Source organism: Lichenostomus cassidix, chromosome 14 (assembly GCF_008360975.1).
Source record: "Lichenostomus cassidix isolate B80296 chromosome 14, HeHo_3.0, whole genome shotgun sequence".
Taxonomy (NCBI): domain Eukaryota; kingdom Metazoa; phylum Chordata; class Aves; order Passeriformes; family Meliphagidae; genus Lichenostomus; species Lichenostomus cassidix.
The window spans coordinates 4,056,962-4,073,056 of NC_139495.1; the positions used below are offsets into that span (position 1 = coordinate 4,056,962).

The window sequence follows — 16,095 nt, forward strand, 5'->3', positions numbered from 1 at the left end:
TCAACCTCCAAAAGCTACACATTTTCTACTCAGACACTTAATAGGTTTTTAGGACACAAATGAAACTATTGTAGTCATTTTGCTGGTATAATTTACTACATTAATGATCAAAAAAGTGAAAAAAACTGAGTAAAAATGTTAATTTCAAGCACCATTACAGAAATACAATACAATAGAATAAAAAAAAAAATCAGATAAATGTTCATTTGCTGTAAACTGACGGTTGTTAAGAGCCCATTGCCCTAAAGCAAGCTCTGTTTGGAGCAGCAGCAGACCGAGGTCACTGTCATTTGTGAAATGCAGATTACTTATTGGGGATTTTTGTTAATGTTTTAATAGAAAAAGGGGGAGGATTAAAATAGTGTTTCTTCAATAACGAAGAGTCATCATTGTTCTGTTGATGGTGCTAATACTCTGCTGCCTGTTGCTGTAGTGGCTCAAACACCCTTGAATAGACATCCCAGACTGAGGGGTCACTGTGTCTCTCCTGCATCCCAGCCCTGCTCCTGGGCTCCAGGTGCTCTTGTTCCTGATTCTGCTGATGGAGCTGCCTCTCTCTGCCCTGCCAGAGTGAGCAAACACAATCTGAGCCGTGCTGAAGGGCACCAGTAAGCCCTGATACGGCCATGACTGCCTTTCTGCCTGTTTGCTCTCCAGCTGAAGAGGAAGAATCACATATTCTCCTTTCCTTGTTTCTAGTTCAAATGCCATGGCATCATTTAACTATCACAGTCACACAACTGTGTTTCCCCAGGACCAAAACTGAACTGCAATCCCTGACAAAGTTCACATGTATAAAACAATTTGCAGTGCTCAGGTGACCACAGCAGATCCTGCTGTAGCTGCTTCCCTCTGATGAAAATTATGTGTTAGGTGGACAATAAGACATACCAAATGTAAGGGGCATTCAGGTTTAAACTGATCAGAATTAGTTCAAATGTGGCTCCTTTGAGAAGATTTCAGTCTCTGCATCATTAGTCAATGAAAAGTAGGTGTCAGAGCTCTTCCTTTGGTGGGAACTGGGAGGCATCTTAACTGTTCACATTTGTTTAAAAGCTGCTCAGGTTGAGGCATTTGTGCATGGTGACATCTCAGTCTGGATCTGAGTCTTGTTAATCATTTGGTTTGCATTACTTAAAAATATCTAAAAACCAATCAGATTTAAAAAAAAATACTAGTTGTTGAATACTGAAGGTATAGTAGGAGAAATTTAATTTGGAGTAAATATATATTTTTAAATAAAATAACTTCTACAGTGCTCTTTTGCATGCAAAACAGACCTAGTGACACTTCTGATATCCTTCATGCATTTTGACATTTTTACATTTTCAGCCAGAGAAGCATGCAGAACACAGCAGAAGTGATTGTATTAGCTTCTTACTTTCTGCATTGCATATTGTATTAAATAATGGCTTAGAAAAATAAAATAAATCCAGTTCATGCATAAAGATGAATGGAGTAGAATAATCATTATGTGCATAAGTTGAGCCCAAGTGTGGTGCATTTTGGTAGAAGTAGGGCTTGTGCCCAGTGAGTTCCTCTTCCCATCAAACTGAACACGAGGGAGATTTGTTTATTTATCAGTGGTGTCTGTCTCAGTCCTGTCTGTGGGCTGTGGACATGGAATCTCTTGCTGAGGGATTCAGGTGAGCTCAGCTGCTCTCCCAGCAGAGGCTGTGCAGCAGCTCCTCTCTCGCTGTGAGTTAGAGCAGAGGATCTAATCTCCTCTCTCCTTGGACCTTAACTCAGCAAACACCCAGAGCTTTGCACCTCCTTGTGCAAATCCCCCATGCACAGCAGGACAGCCTCCTCCCTGGGGAGCTCTTGTACTCCTGTCAGCGAGGAATACACTTTTTCCAAAGTTGTTTTTCTGCCAGACTGAGCACACTTTGTATTACAGATTGTAGGGCTCTGTGTGCCCAAATCCATGCTGGGAGCAGCACACTTGGAGGTGCTGATTGCCCAGGCATCGGGAGCTGTTTGTGCCAGGAAACATTGTGTGTGATAGCAAGTTGTTCTCAGAATTAAGGGTATGACACCTAATTCTGCATCCTGTTCATTTTTATAGGTGTTTTTGCTGTGAATAGGCAGCAAGATTAAATGCTCTAATTTCTGTGGTGCACTTGGAATGCAGGCAAGGATATTCTACAGTTTCATGAATAGGGAAACTCCCAGAGAAGAGCAGTGATTTGGGTCTACAAACCTCTCCGCTTCCAGTGTTGTGAAAAGCAAAAGCATAGAAATGGAACAGAATAGTATAGAACAGTATAGAATAGATCAGAATAGAAGCAAAGCCTTTGCTTTCTTACCTGTTAAAATCCATTTTAACTTCTGAGAATGTATTTCCTCTTTAAATGGCAAGAAAAAATAGCCCAGAGAAGCAAATGGAAACCTCAGGAAGGATTTAAAATATTCCATCTGTGAAACTGTTTATGATTAAAATATTGACAAGCAATCAATAAACCTATGAAATTTTACCAAAGATAACTCTGCAGTGGTTGCAAAAATTTGTGGGATAATTAATATTGGAATAGTATGAACTAATTTAAGCATAGTATTAACAATACATGCATAGAATTTGAATTATTTTTTGGCAGAATCATAAGAAAAGACACTTAAGAGAGATGAGCATTCTGCTTTCTCCTGGTTCTCACATAAGTTTGTGCTTTCCAACTTCTTTGGGCATTCTTCCAGCAAAGAAAGCCCAAATAGCTCATTCTGTTATAGGAGTTGCTGCTGTCAGGGACTGAGCCATAAAGACAAACCCAGGTTTGTGATGAAATGAATGGAATAGGAAGGGTCCAATATTATTCCAGAATTTTATTTTGCTGCAGGTACATGTATATTTGTTCTAAAATAGCTTGAAGTAGTGTTTAAGCCCGTTATGATTTTATTGAGGAATTGTTTCAGTGTTTAATGTGGGAATTTGTTTATAGATTTGCATATGTTTCTGCACAGAATCTCTTTAAAAATAAGCTGAAGCAAAAAAGTAGGGTTTTTTATATTATGGGTTCATATTGCAGTAGATCTGAGATTATATGCTTATTTATCCTCTCCTGTGTGTGATCACAGCTTTTTCTGTGAAATATACTAGTGATACAGAAGATAAGAATAGCACAGCAATAAGAATGTTGGATCCCCACTACCATAACCTGGACCCCCAAAGAAATCTTCACGTCATAAAACTACAGCTTTAAATAGAAGCAATATTATTTATGATGCTCACAAACAAGCCTGCTGGAAGTCAGAGAGCAGCCAAGATAATATCAGTCTCTCACAGGGTAGATATTAGCCAGAGCTGTATTTAAAATTATTTCTAATTGGAGTGTGATTCTGCATATTTTGTACCCCCATGCAAATGCAGTGTGCAGATAAGGTTCTTAAAAAGAGATGTTCAGAGCAGCAGACACTTGGAAAACATAGAGTGTGAAATCCAGGAGCAGTTGGTAGATAATTTTCTGTATTTTGTATGGTTTTTATTGACCCAATATGATCTGTTCCTTTATGAGAGAAGACACAACCTCCCTAGCATTCCCTGCCGTGTGTGAGACCCACTCTGTGCGGGCTGCTGGGTTTTGAGAATTAACAAATGAGCTAAATGAATGCAATAAAAATAAATCAGGGATGGTGCATTGCAAAATGGGCTTTGTTCATTTATTTCTGACATGAATGGTTTAGTTTTAATTATTTATAATCCTTCACAGTGCATTGTTAAATGTGCTGCAACATATTTTGTAGAAGTAATGAAGTTTTTGAAGTAGCAGAGCACAGTACAGCTCTGAGACCAGCTGGGTACAGTGGGGAATGACCACTGCAGGGAGAGAGGGACAGGAAGGTGCTGTTTGCTCCTGTTCCCTTGTGGTGTGGAAACAACTGCCCTCCCAGGCTCTGTGATGTGGACATTTGGGGTCTCTTGTCACTATCAGATGGAAGTGACACATCAGGTGCACATCAGACCCGAGCACCTTGAGCTGGGGACTGTGCAAGGGTTTTGCTTAGGAGAGCAAAGCTGCTGCTTGTCCTCCTGGCCAAACCTGGGAGCTCTCGAAGTGGCTGAATAAATCAGTGTCACACATGCAGATGGCACAAGAACAAGCGACACCAAGGCAGCTGAGGGAGCTGCACTGCTGTTCCTGGGGAGGATAAGCAGGGACAGCGAAGGCTGCGAGTGACTGAGCACATACGGGAATGAGAAGTTGGAAACTGCAGAGTGTGCACATTCTGTGGTTCCACATTTTCACATCATTGCCTGCTCTCTCAAGTTGGCACTGGCAAACAAATGAGGACCCAGCTCTGGAGGCAAAGATTTCTTAAATAACCACAGACCTCTTTCATGTGATTTTGGATGGGAGCTAAGGAATGGAATTGTCTCTTTTCATGCAAGAACAAGGAAAAGAGTTTGGCACTTGGGGAGGAGGAAAAAAATAACAAAAAGAACCAAGTATAATAATTTAATCTACTGTAAATACAAAAGAAATGAGCTGAAGTATATTTTAATCCATCTTTCAATTTGTATAGAGCCTTAAAGGTCACTTTTGATTCCAACTCTGCTAGCTCCTGTGAGTTTGTAAACTCTGAAACCATTCCAATCAAATCTTCTGCATTTTATTTTTAGTACTTTTGTCTTGTCTGCTTGAAGTCATTAGCTACCCGAATAAAAGAGATAACCTCTCTGCATCCATGTGGAGGTAATGGAAGATATCTGTTATGGGGGGGTTCATGAAACTTGCTCGAGGCAGTGAAAACAGTCACAGAAACACACCATGGAAAGAATCTTTTTACCTCTCATGTGAAAATCCCAACTGAAACCCTCTCCTTTGCTCTGCATGTGTCATTGCGTTGATAATAACGTGGCTAATGTCTTATCCTTGATGGGATAAAAGGCTGGATGTCACAGCTGTTTATGACTTATGTTTCACACTATTGATGGATTCAGCACTGGAAATAATGCAGAGAAATTAGTGTCTTCTTTTTCCAATTTTATGATAGCAAATGTATCAATACAAATGTGGAGATGCCATGCAAAAGCAATCAAATTTAGTCTGGCTTTATATGTATGTAAATGTTTTATTTCTCTATAGTATTGTAGCCCTTTGCTGCAGCAATCATATTAATCTCTGATGACTTTGGGGAAGACCAGAAATGTTAATGAATAGCACAGCTTATATGGGTTCCAGGATCTTAGCATTTATGGAATATGTTTTGCAGTCTACTTTATTCCAATGTCTTTCTCATGAAGCCCCTTTCCAGGATTAACATGGGATTTAAAATACAATCCTTGATTCTGATCCTGCAGAGACTTATTAGTGGCCTCAGTTTTAAGCACTGATACTTCAGTAGGACTGTTCACAGTATGAAGAACCTACGTGAGACTTTGCAGAACTGAGATTCAAACCACTAATTTTGCCTTAGTCTTCCTCTTAGTTATAACAGTGCACTATTTTCAGGGACAATTGCCAGCTGCCTCAATTACAGGGAGCTGCAGAGCAGCAGGTTGTGTTTGGGCATTGATCCTACAGTCTCTGACTTCACAACCCTGGTACCATCCAGTCACTGAACCTACAGACAATGAATATTCTTATTTTCTCTTTCTCTCTTTTGCTCCACGACAGAATTAGTTACCCTTTGCTTCTGACTGTTCCAGCAGCACAGCTGGATGCTGCCTCCTCTTCCTCTCCTTTCCATCCACAGAAGTGTTGAGTATTCATTAAAAAAAAGAAAGGTACTATCATATCCACAGATATGGTAGTATCATGCCTTCAGAAGCCTCACAGTGGGTTAATCTAAATCCTGTAACCAAAAAGAAGCAGCTGGGCTTTGTAATGCCCCTTCCTTTGCTCTCAGGGTCATGCCAGAAAGAATCTCTCCTTACTGCATCACCTTCACCCCCTCACAGCATGTGGAGACATTCTGAATTCAGCTGAAAAGGATGTATATGTCTTATTCCAGAAATAAGATTTGCCCAGTGTCTATACCATGTGCGCATTGCACTACATCTCCTGATAGTTCTCCCTATCAGCCCTCCTCTCTTCAAGGACACCGAGTTCCTACAAGGTCTCCTGTCATGATCCTGCTTTCCTCTGGGCTTGTCAGAATAGACATTGTGCTCCTGCTGCCCTGTTGGAAAGCTGCTGAGAGTTATATAAACAAAAGTAGCCTTGCCTGGTACACTGCTTCACCCAAGTGATGTGAAGCTGAAGCGTTGCAGATGAGCCTGCAGTGGTTTTGTGGGGGTACCATGTAATGAGCCAATAAACCACACAGTTACTGCCTTCTCACATGTCGTTTACTTTCTCCAGGGCAGGGAAAGCCAATCCGGGCCGAGCAGTAATGGTCTCCAGCAACTATAAAAGCAAAATGAAAAGTGACACTTTTCAACTCAGCAAAACATAAAAGTGAGCTCTCCTTCTCCACTCCTCTGAACACTTGAGTTTTTGCTCCCAGCCAGGGCTGTCAGTTTGGACTAGACTCAGCAAAGTGAAAGCTTCTGCTGAAAGCATTGTATCATCATCTTAATCTTTCTTCCCACTTCTTGTTTGTTAATTCATTTTTATTAGGGCTTTTGTTACTCACTATCATACTTGTTTTGTTTCTTATACCTCAGGCATCCACAATGGTTTCCCATATGGAAAAAAGGTTGGACCTTGACTTTAATGCAATAAGGATCAATTTGTGCTAAGTCTTATGAGGCCACTTCTTGTTTGCCTCTGGTGAGAATGTCTGTGGCTGTACTGGAAAATTTCAAGTCCTGTTTTTTCTGCATGCATAAGTCAATACTACTGAGCTGCTTTCTTTGGGAGAGGTAGTGACTGCTGAGAACCTAAGATGAAGGTGTTGTAGCAGTGTGCAGTACTATTGATAGCAAATGTCTGTTTCTTGGCTTCTGCTGAAAGCAGAACACTACCATAAATCTTTAGAAATGTAAACAAGTCCCTGGTCTCTTACAAGAAATCAGGACAAAATCTCCCCTTTCTGTGCTTTCATCATTACTGATCCTTCCACACCTGCTCAGCAGCCCCTTCCACCAACACTCTGTGTCCAAGGCTGGCTTTTCCCTTCTGTCTTTCCCTTTCACTTTCATCATCTCAAGTGCAATATTCATGTATGATTTTTTTATTCCCTTCAGATTCCATATTTTGAGCTTTCTATTATTCCTTCCTGTTATCTCTACTCTTCTCTCTGAAGCCATCAATTACCAGAGTATTTCTCAGAAAGTTGTTAGGCCAGTGACTGATGTAAAGTTTTTGGACCAGAACAGAGTTCTGTGTGTATGAAATCACTTTTAAGACAATTTCATTACCCTTCCATTTCCATTAGGTTTTTTGTGCTTCCTTGTCCATACAGAATCATGGACAAGTACAGTTTTTGGCCATCAGATCTTCACTGGTTGGCCATTAACAGCTTTTGTTACTTTTTGTCTTTGTACTTTTTTGTACTTTTGTCTTTGCAAGAGTGAAGTCTGCTGAAACTTATATACTCACCATACTGCTCATCTCTCATCTCCAATTCCTGTTTGCCTAATTGCTTTGATTACATCATTGCTTAGTTGCTTTGGTTCTATTTCCAGACACAGGCTGTGTCCAAATGTGAAACATCTTCTAGACCTCCTGTATTAAAAAAATACATTCAATGGAAAAAATAAAATTCTCTGTTTGAACATCTTTGACATTTTGTGAGCATCTTGCCTCTAGCAGTGACCAGTTAGGTTCTGTAAGAACAGAAGAGGACGAAGATTTCAGAGAATGTTTATAGGAAACTCATTCCCTGCTGTGTCAGTGGAAGACTGATGGTTTTCCAAGCAGCTCTCTGCCTTCCTGACAGCCTGCTGTCGATGTGTTAAGTCTCTAAGACCCAAGCCATAGTCTTGTTCAAACACTTGACTTTTCCCCTGGGAAGCTTGCACAGCTGACCATTCCTGAAGGAAATGTCCTGTCTTGCTCATTAAGGGGATGATGTTAAAAAACCTTGAATCACCTATTAGTGAGTGGTTAAATACAGCGAGAGAAATGCACTCCATGCACACTTTCATTTCTCATGGTCAGAGAAATACAGCAACCCAAGGTACAAGACAGGCATGACTTCTGCTCAGGACAAAGGCAGGCCAGGCCCTAACAACAGGGATGTAATTAGCAAAAGGCTGCCTGGTGGTATATTTTGAGAAATAATTCTTTTGTTGTGGATAAATTTTCAGGATTAGTGTAGCTGTTAAATTCCTCAGTTATATTGGAGAGACAGAGCTCGCTCAATAGATCCATGATAGAATAGAGAATTCAGTTTGTTTCATCGTGTAAGGATAAGAATTGGATACAGTGGTTGCAAGGGGAATATATCATTCCCTAAATCTTGATATAAAATGGTAGTTCCTTCTTTCTGTCAATACTCTTTAGATTATTGCTTCTTTGTCTCACTGAGAGTCCAATTTAGGAGTCACTGGGGTTTCTTAAAATTTACAGGTTTTACTCACTGGAAGTTTAAGCTGCAAGTTTATAAGCAGTTTTTCATACTTTGGTGAGCCAAAAGAGGATAAATGCATAATTTCATGACTTTTCAGAAATAGACAATATGGTTTCTTTGTTCTCTCCAAAACTTTTTAGACTCTTAAATAGTCTAAAATAGACTCTTAAATAGACTCTTAAGAGTCTAAAGCACTATGCAGTGCTGTAAATTTTAGACAAATTTTTCAGTTTTATATAAAAAGACCGTGCCCATCTCTCTGTCCTTTCTCTCCTTTATACAAAATATAATGTAGGCACATTTCTGGAAATGAATGGGGGTCAGCAAGCTCAGCAGTGGTCTGGTGTGTTTTACACAAGAATTGGGTGATTAACACATCAGACCAGGTAATTAGTGCAATGTCTCATAAAACCAGGCTTCAGTTTTATTAGATATCATTATCTATTAATGTAATAAATTTAAGAAGTTATTAAAATCATGGCAATTTGGATCTACAGATAAAAACCTAGACCTATGTGTGCTTGAATTAATTTCATTTCCATTATTTATTTTGAGATGTGTAATCTGCATTCTATCACATCAGGTGTATCAGAAGTAACTCCATGAATGACAAATGAATTAATGTTTGTTACTAATTTCATGGCCTGTAATGACTGTAGGTATGTGGGTATTGGAATGAAGTGGAAGCCCTATAGATGTAAAGGCATTAAATATTCTAACACAATATTCTATTGTCATGGAGTGAGAAAGGAGAGCTTCCAGAAACCTACACTATTGTTTCAATGAGAAATATTAAAAATTCCAACCCAGGTATTCATTTATGGATCAATAAATAGCAGTCATATAGTTTTATGGCTATGTTTAATCTCACATATGTAAAATGTGCTGTGATATATGACCACTATTTATATGTATCCTAAGAGCTCTTCTAGAGGAATGCACAGTGTCCCTCCCTTGGGAACTACACAGTTAAAAAGAAAATGAACATAAGAGCTTGGCAGAACAAATACATACAAAGATGAAAAAATAATTTATAAGCAGCAAGTAATAGAGAAATCCCACATACTGATCAAGTGGGATGTCAAGATTTCTGTCAGCTCTGGGCTGTGCCCTAAGTCACTAGGGCCAGTTCAGTCTCACAGGCTGTTAAAAACCTCTCCAAAACCCTCCCCTACCTGCTGCTTCTGCCCTCTTTCCCTTGCTTGGAAATATTATATGTTCATGACCTGCCTCAGAGTCCTCTGCTTTCAGAAATTATCATTGCTGTTTTGGCAATGGATATCTGTGAATGTGAGGTTGGCTAAGGCTTGTTCTATTTTTCTATTTAAAAGAAACAATACGGAGAAATAAGGCATAACATGGTAATATCTCAGTCTGACCTCTGGGATCTGATAACTTTTCCATCAAATTACTGACTTAGCCCAAGTTGCTTTTGGCAAATTCCTGTTTCATAAGCTTATCTCTGTTCTCCTCTGTAATGAATCAACTCCTGCTCCTGCAGTGGGGTTCTGTTTCCACAAGGATGGCCTCAGCTCCCAGCTTTGGGAACATGCAGCTCCTGTTGTCTGGCAGAGATGGATTTTTGGTGTGATTCAATACAGTAATTCTTGCTTTTCTAACATGTACTGATGATTTGCTCACGAGCAGTTTCATGCTCTGGTTTTGACACATTGATGTAACAGTTTCAAGTTCAAAGGTGTTGTGGTTCTCTTTACAGAGGAGGAGAGAGAAGCACCAGTGGATTTTGTGAATCACAGAAGACCTGCAATGAAAGGTAAAAATCCTTAACTTCCAGCTCTGTGCTGCATTCCCTGGATATTTAAGCTGTGGAAAATGTCCTCTTGCCATTCAAGCTACATGGATTAATGTGTAACTCTTGGTTTAGGAATTACATCGTTCATATTATTAATTAACCCTAACATTACTATTTTTGTGAGGTGTCTTACTGCTCTCAGCATAAAAATTCCTCCTCCTGACCTTTTGAAGAATCTGTATAGATTCAAAAAGATAAAATATTGAAGAATGTGAGCCATTAAAACTCTGCAGTTGTTTTCAATTTATCTCTATTAAAATATACGTACTTTTTTAATTGGAATAAATGCTGACCTATAAAGAAGACAAAAAACATTTCCAATTTAAAACAAACAAACAAACAAAATTAAGTAACTCACCTCTCCTTGCATCTACTAAATTTCAAGTTTGATAGATTATCCTTCAGATTCCAGATATGTTAAATCCTTCAGTCTAATATTCAGAATGCATATTGACAGTGCAACTATCACATAAATGGGGAAAGATGACTTTGTGTTTTAAGCAAAAGGTGAGATATGGGACTGATTAATTTATTTAGAAAAAAATTTAACAGAATTTGGTGAACTAAAATGATTTTTTCCAGTATTTGTTCTGGTGACAATGATCTGAATTCTACTGATTATTTTTTCAGTAATAGTGATTGGATTTCTTCCTGTACCCCTTTATTTTAAGAAAAACTGTGACAAAACTGTATTTTTACCACATTTAAGGGAGAGGAAATATTCCCTTATTCCTCTCCAATACTTTGTCTCATCATCTATTGAGGACAGATATGAATATATAACTCATCGGTTGCTGTGAAACTAAATCATTTATCTGGAAGGTTTAAAGATCCTTGGATTTTAAGCCCTATGGACATGTAATTAAGAACATACGGAGGAGCATAAGCACCTGAGCTATGGCTCATACCCAATTTTGATGAATGATAAATGTGTAAGGGAAAGAGAACAGTTGTAATAACCACTAAATCAACTCTGTCTTTTCTGGAAAGAGCATCACATAGTCTGAAGTTTCCTTCCCTTTGGCCCCAAGAAGGGGCTGAATTGGTCATAGAATCCCAGACTGGTTTGGGTTGGAAGGGACCTTAATGTCCATCCAGTGCCACCCCTGCCATGGGCAGGGACACTTTCCACTGTCCCATGCTGCTCCAAGCTCCGTCCAGTCTGGCCTTGGACACTTCCAGGGATCCAAGGACAGCCACAGCTTCTCTGGGTACCCTGTGCCAGGGCCTCACCACCCTCACAGAGAGGAATTCCTTCCCAAATCCCATCTAAATCTACCCTCTTTCAGCTTAAAGCTATTCCAGTTTGTTCCATCAAAACCCCAGGGCTGGATTCTTTGCTTCAGTGGAGGGCTGGTCGTTTGTGCCATGAATTGTGAACCCAGATCCCAGAATGGATTTGAACCCAAATTTTCCGCAATGGGTGAATATGCTAGCAGGTGACTGGGATAAATCCCATAATACTGTCAAACTTGACAGAGACTGTACATTTTGTGCAGAACCACGGAAGCCCCACCACTGTCAAATGAAAGAGGGAATTTTATGCTCTCTCTTCCCTTCTGATATATGTTTGGCTGTCATCTTATTTCATAGTTGAGGCAATTGAAATACTGTTTAAATGTGTATCATAAACCTATAGATGAGAACATTTCCCTGCTGGATTTAAACCATTACCCCCAAAGGTGTTAAAGAAACCACGCTGTGTGTCACTTTTTAAGATCAAGGGGCATTTTTGATGTTAATGCCTAGAAAAGGCAGATGAACACTAACAGCTGCTTATGCACAGGCTGGTGAATTGAATAGGGAAATACTTCTGTTCTGGAAGTCAGATCTCCAGAGAAAAATGATAAATTGTGAGCATCCTTAAGTAAGAGTGATAGTCTCTAAGGATAGTTGAGCAAGGCTGATAATATAAAATATGTAAAACGGGGAAAATATTTAATACTTCTGTTTCTCTGCTCTAAAGAGTTGGAAGGGTTGTGTTAACAATATATACGGTGCTGCTGTGCTCAGGCATGCAGGAGAAATGCAATATATTAGTTCTCAAATCAGTAGTTTGTGAAATGCGTTTCTGGTATCCAGGGATTTTCAGGACTGTTGCACTGATAAGGAGTCAAGGGCAGTCTCCTCATGGGTTGGGATGGCTCTCTTGGGAGAAGGGAACAGATGAAAAGGAGCAGCACATTAAGAGCTGGACATTTTAGTGTTTCTTTACTTCCAGATGCTGATGATTTTTTTTTTTTTTAACTCTTCAGTCTGCAGCTCTTTAAAACTCTCCAGCAGCTTCAGTTCTGACTTACAGCTGATGAATCACCTCTGTAAAAAGGTATTCACCTTGTGCATCACTTCTGTATGGAAGTCGTGGTGCACAAGGAGAACCTTCCACTGAGGGAACTTTATGCCCACAGGAATTATATGTGATTCCTGTGGGACAGACAGAAGGAGAAAGAAGAGAAACTTTCCCTATAGACCCTAATAATGATGTTCTGGTATGAAAGTCACCCATAGGCAGAATATTTAGGAGGCCAGCAAAAATGGGGAGGAATATCTAAGATTCCAAGTCTTCTCCTCTGTTTGATCACCTAATAGAATAACCTTGAAATTTTTCTGGCTCTTTTATGCAAGGATCCCAAAGCAAAAGCCTGGCGGGAGGGAAGGCACAGCACCACCAAAAGAATTAAAATGCACTTGTCATCCAGGTTGTACCATCAGGGCTCTGATCCTGCCAAATTACACCAATTGGAAGGAACTAAATATGCCTTTTTTTTCTGAAGTCTCTGGGAAAGAGGGAGACAGCAAACATATCAGGTGGGTACTTCTGGGGGACTTTAAGGTGAGGGGAGCTCCTCTGAAAGCCGAAGTGCAATTTATTGTTTCCTGCACCAAATTTAATGAAAGAAGTCTGAGAAGCCATAACCAACAACAATAGCAAGAAAAAAAGGTACTGGTTTTTGTCCCCCTTGACTGGACAGCTCGTTAAACTGGAAGTTCCAGTGGAATTTTTTTTATTATTATTATAAAAAAAAAGAAGCAGAGAGGAGAGACAGATATCTTCTTGAGGCAATTCAGTTTTCTCACTCCTCAAAATAAAAATAAATAAGGAAAATTCTTGCTTAGAACTCTACCAGTCAGGCTCCTAGGCCCTTCATTTGGGCCAGAAAAGCCCCTGATTCATACTCTGCAGCTTTTTGCTGTATTTGAGGTGATGCAGCTGAATTTTCTTGTGTTTTCTGGTTGCCTAATAGAACATAATTATTTTCTACACTTACATGGTGTGAAACACATAACTTCAGCCTACCAGCCTCAAGGAACTGCAATTTCGCCATAACACTTTTATAGCTTGAGAGAATTCTTTACACCTGAAAACTGGGATTAAGATTGTAAATTCTTCTAAAAGAAAGTTGATACTCAGTTACATGTGGCTCTGTGATTGATGACTGCATCCTGCTCAGCTAATCTCAGTTTGCCAGTAAAGCCTTTATGACTATGAGAATTTTAGGTCCTTTGATTTCTGTGATAGATTCCTTAAAGCTGCTCAAGCTTTGCTGGATAATTGCTGCATCTCTAGGGCGTCACTTTAGGCCCAGGGAAATGTGGCATCTTCTTTAAAACAGTTACTGTACTTTTTGATCTGTTTGTAATCTACAGCATTAAACAAGGCAAAAGCAGGAACAGGAACAAATGATACCTAACCCCTTGCTTGGCTCTGTAGGGCACTTTCAGTGTGCTGTCTGGTACCCTGTTTGCTGAAGAAATCAAGGACAGAAGGAGAAAGCTATAATGAGACTTGGTGAGTCTTGATTTGAATTTTTAGCATGTTTTTCCTTTCAGGTTAGGAACCATGTGTGGAAGATCTGTGGTTTTAAAATTGAAGTGAAGCCACAAAGCCTCCTGCCAGCAGAGTTAGTTTCTCTGGTTGTGCTTAAAATGGTTCCTCTGTTGCATGCACAAATCAGCTTCCTCTGTGAAAGCAGCAGCAAGCTCAACTCAAAAGTAACTTGCATTGGTTTTGATGGAATAATTTGTAGGCCATGATTCTTAGGTCTATTTCACAGTTTTCCCTCAAAGTATCGCTGAATTTCCCACAGTCAGGAACTGCAGAACCTCACCTGTGCAGTTGTAACCCAGAGAGATTTTTGGCTGCTCAAAGCAGGAGGCACCTGTCACATGCAGCTCCAAGTTTATTCAGCAGGGAATTTTGATAAAGTTGCACAAGAATATAAGTAGCATGTAACAGTATAGTCCTCACTGCAAAAAAATTGGTAGGGGAGCAGCAAGTTCTGCTATTGCTCAGCAGGAGACAAAAATTCCTGCCTTCCTTAGACTTCGAGCTCTTGATTTAGAGAACTGGAATTGCTTCCAGAATCCCTTTCAGTATCATCGTTATGGATAAACTTAGACCCTCACTAGTCCAGGTACAGTTACAAACATGTGAGATTAGAGAAAAGATAAGGGAGGACTGGAGCAGAGCTGCCCACAGCATTTTGCAGCCTGGAATATATTCTGCACCCTTACAATTTTTGCAGGGTTCAGGTTTTCAGTTTGGTACGAACACTTTATGTGTTATTGCAGCAACACTTCGAGCCATGTGTTTTCTCTTTTCTTTACATTTCTTCTTTTCACTTTATCACCTCACTTCCTCTATTCTGTTCTTTGTCGCTGCTGTATCCTTTGATAGTTTTTCCACTGTTCTTTTGTTATTATTTTCCATATGTTTTGTTTTTCTTTATTGTCTACCAAATATTGTTTCCTTTCTTATTCTCTCACTCCACTACTGTTATCATGCTTTCCCCCCCCCACATTCCTAAATTACCTATCATAGGTTGCTTATGCTTATTTTTCTAGTGGTTTTGATTTTATTTCTGTTGTTTTCTCTCAGGAAATAAAAACATGCCCATGCCCATATTTACATAGTTGTTTTTTTCTAGTCACCCTCAAAGAAAAACAACCTTGCAAAAATCATGTGGGAGCAGAAGGTATTCCGGGCAGCAAAACCTGTGGGCGACTCTACTCAAATTCCCCCTTATTGTTCCTGTAATTTGATGTGTTTGCACTTGTATTTGGACTGATGACCTTTGCAGTCACGCTTGCACACAAGCATCCTTATTACACTCCTTTCTTCAAGGGTTCTTTTCTCTGACCCTCCCACTGATCCAGGACCTGACTCCAGTGAGGCTTCACTTGTGCACATCTGCCCAGGGCAACGGTAAAACCTCAGGAGTGATTGGGAGTAGAGCTGTACCTCTACTTTGTTTTCCCCTTGGGGTTGAAGAGGCAGTGACAGAACAAGAAGCAGCACATCATGCAAGGGGTGCAGGCTCAGAACCCCAGCAGCACTGAAGGACGTTTCTAGAAGTTATGGTGACAGCAAGGGCAGGGACTGAGTGACTTTGCTTCAGTGGGTTTGGCTGTAGGGAGGCTCCTGGCTGCAGCCTAGAGGTAAATGTCCTCTGTGAGACCCACCAGGGGCTGGGTTTGCATGTTGGCTTTAAACCTGGAATCCAACATTGGAGCAATACAAGATACTGCAGCTTCTTTGTGTCAGCAGAGCCTCCCTTTGGAAAATAAATTGTTTAAAGTATCATTCAACTGTAAAATGATCTAATGCATAAAGCAAACCTTGTTGACTACCTTTTTAGCAAAAGAAGCTATTAATACAATAGATGCTTTCTTGAAAAACCTTTGAAACCTTGGGAAAACCCAGAACTCCTTCTACCTGGAACTGTTGTTCTTGAAACTCTGTTTTCTTCAGTTCTTTCATTCTTTTTTCTCTCCCACCTGCTTTCTACCAGCAAGTGCCCTGAGACACCAGGGCTGCTGCCCTGTGC

General features: G+C 40.0%; 2 protein-coding genes across 2 annotated transcripts in view; one reads left to right on the forward strand and one right to left on the reverse strand.

Annotated features, from left to right (window-relative positions):
* The window catches only part of BRAT1 (BRCA1 associated ATM activator 1), a 211,404-nt gene that overhangs the window by 52,197 nt on the left and 143,112 nt on the right, over positions 1-16,095 (reverse strand). The gene's annotated exons all lie outside the window — the stretch shown is intronic.
* CARD11 (caspase recruitment domain family member 11) overlaps positions 12,893-16,095 on the forward strand; it is a 45,107-nt gene continuing 41,904 nt past the window's right edge. Inside the window, exons 1-2 of the mRNA XM_085074528.1 lie at positions 12,893-13,075; positions 13,980-14,057. The gene's annotated coding sequence lies outside the window, so the exon portion shown is untranslated. The remainder of the gene's footprint in view (positions 13,076-13,979; positions 14,058-16,095) is intronic.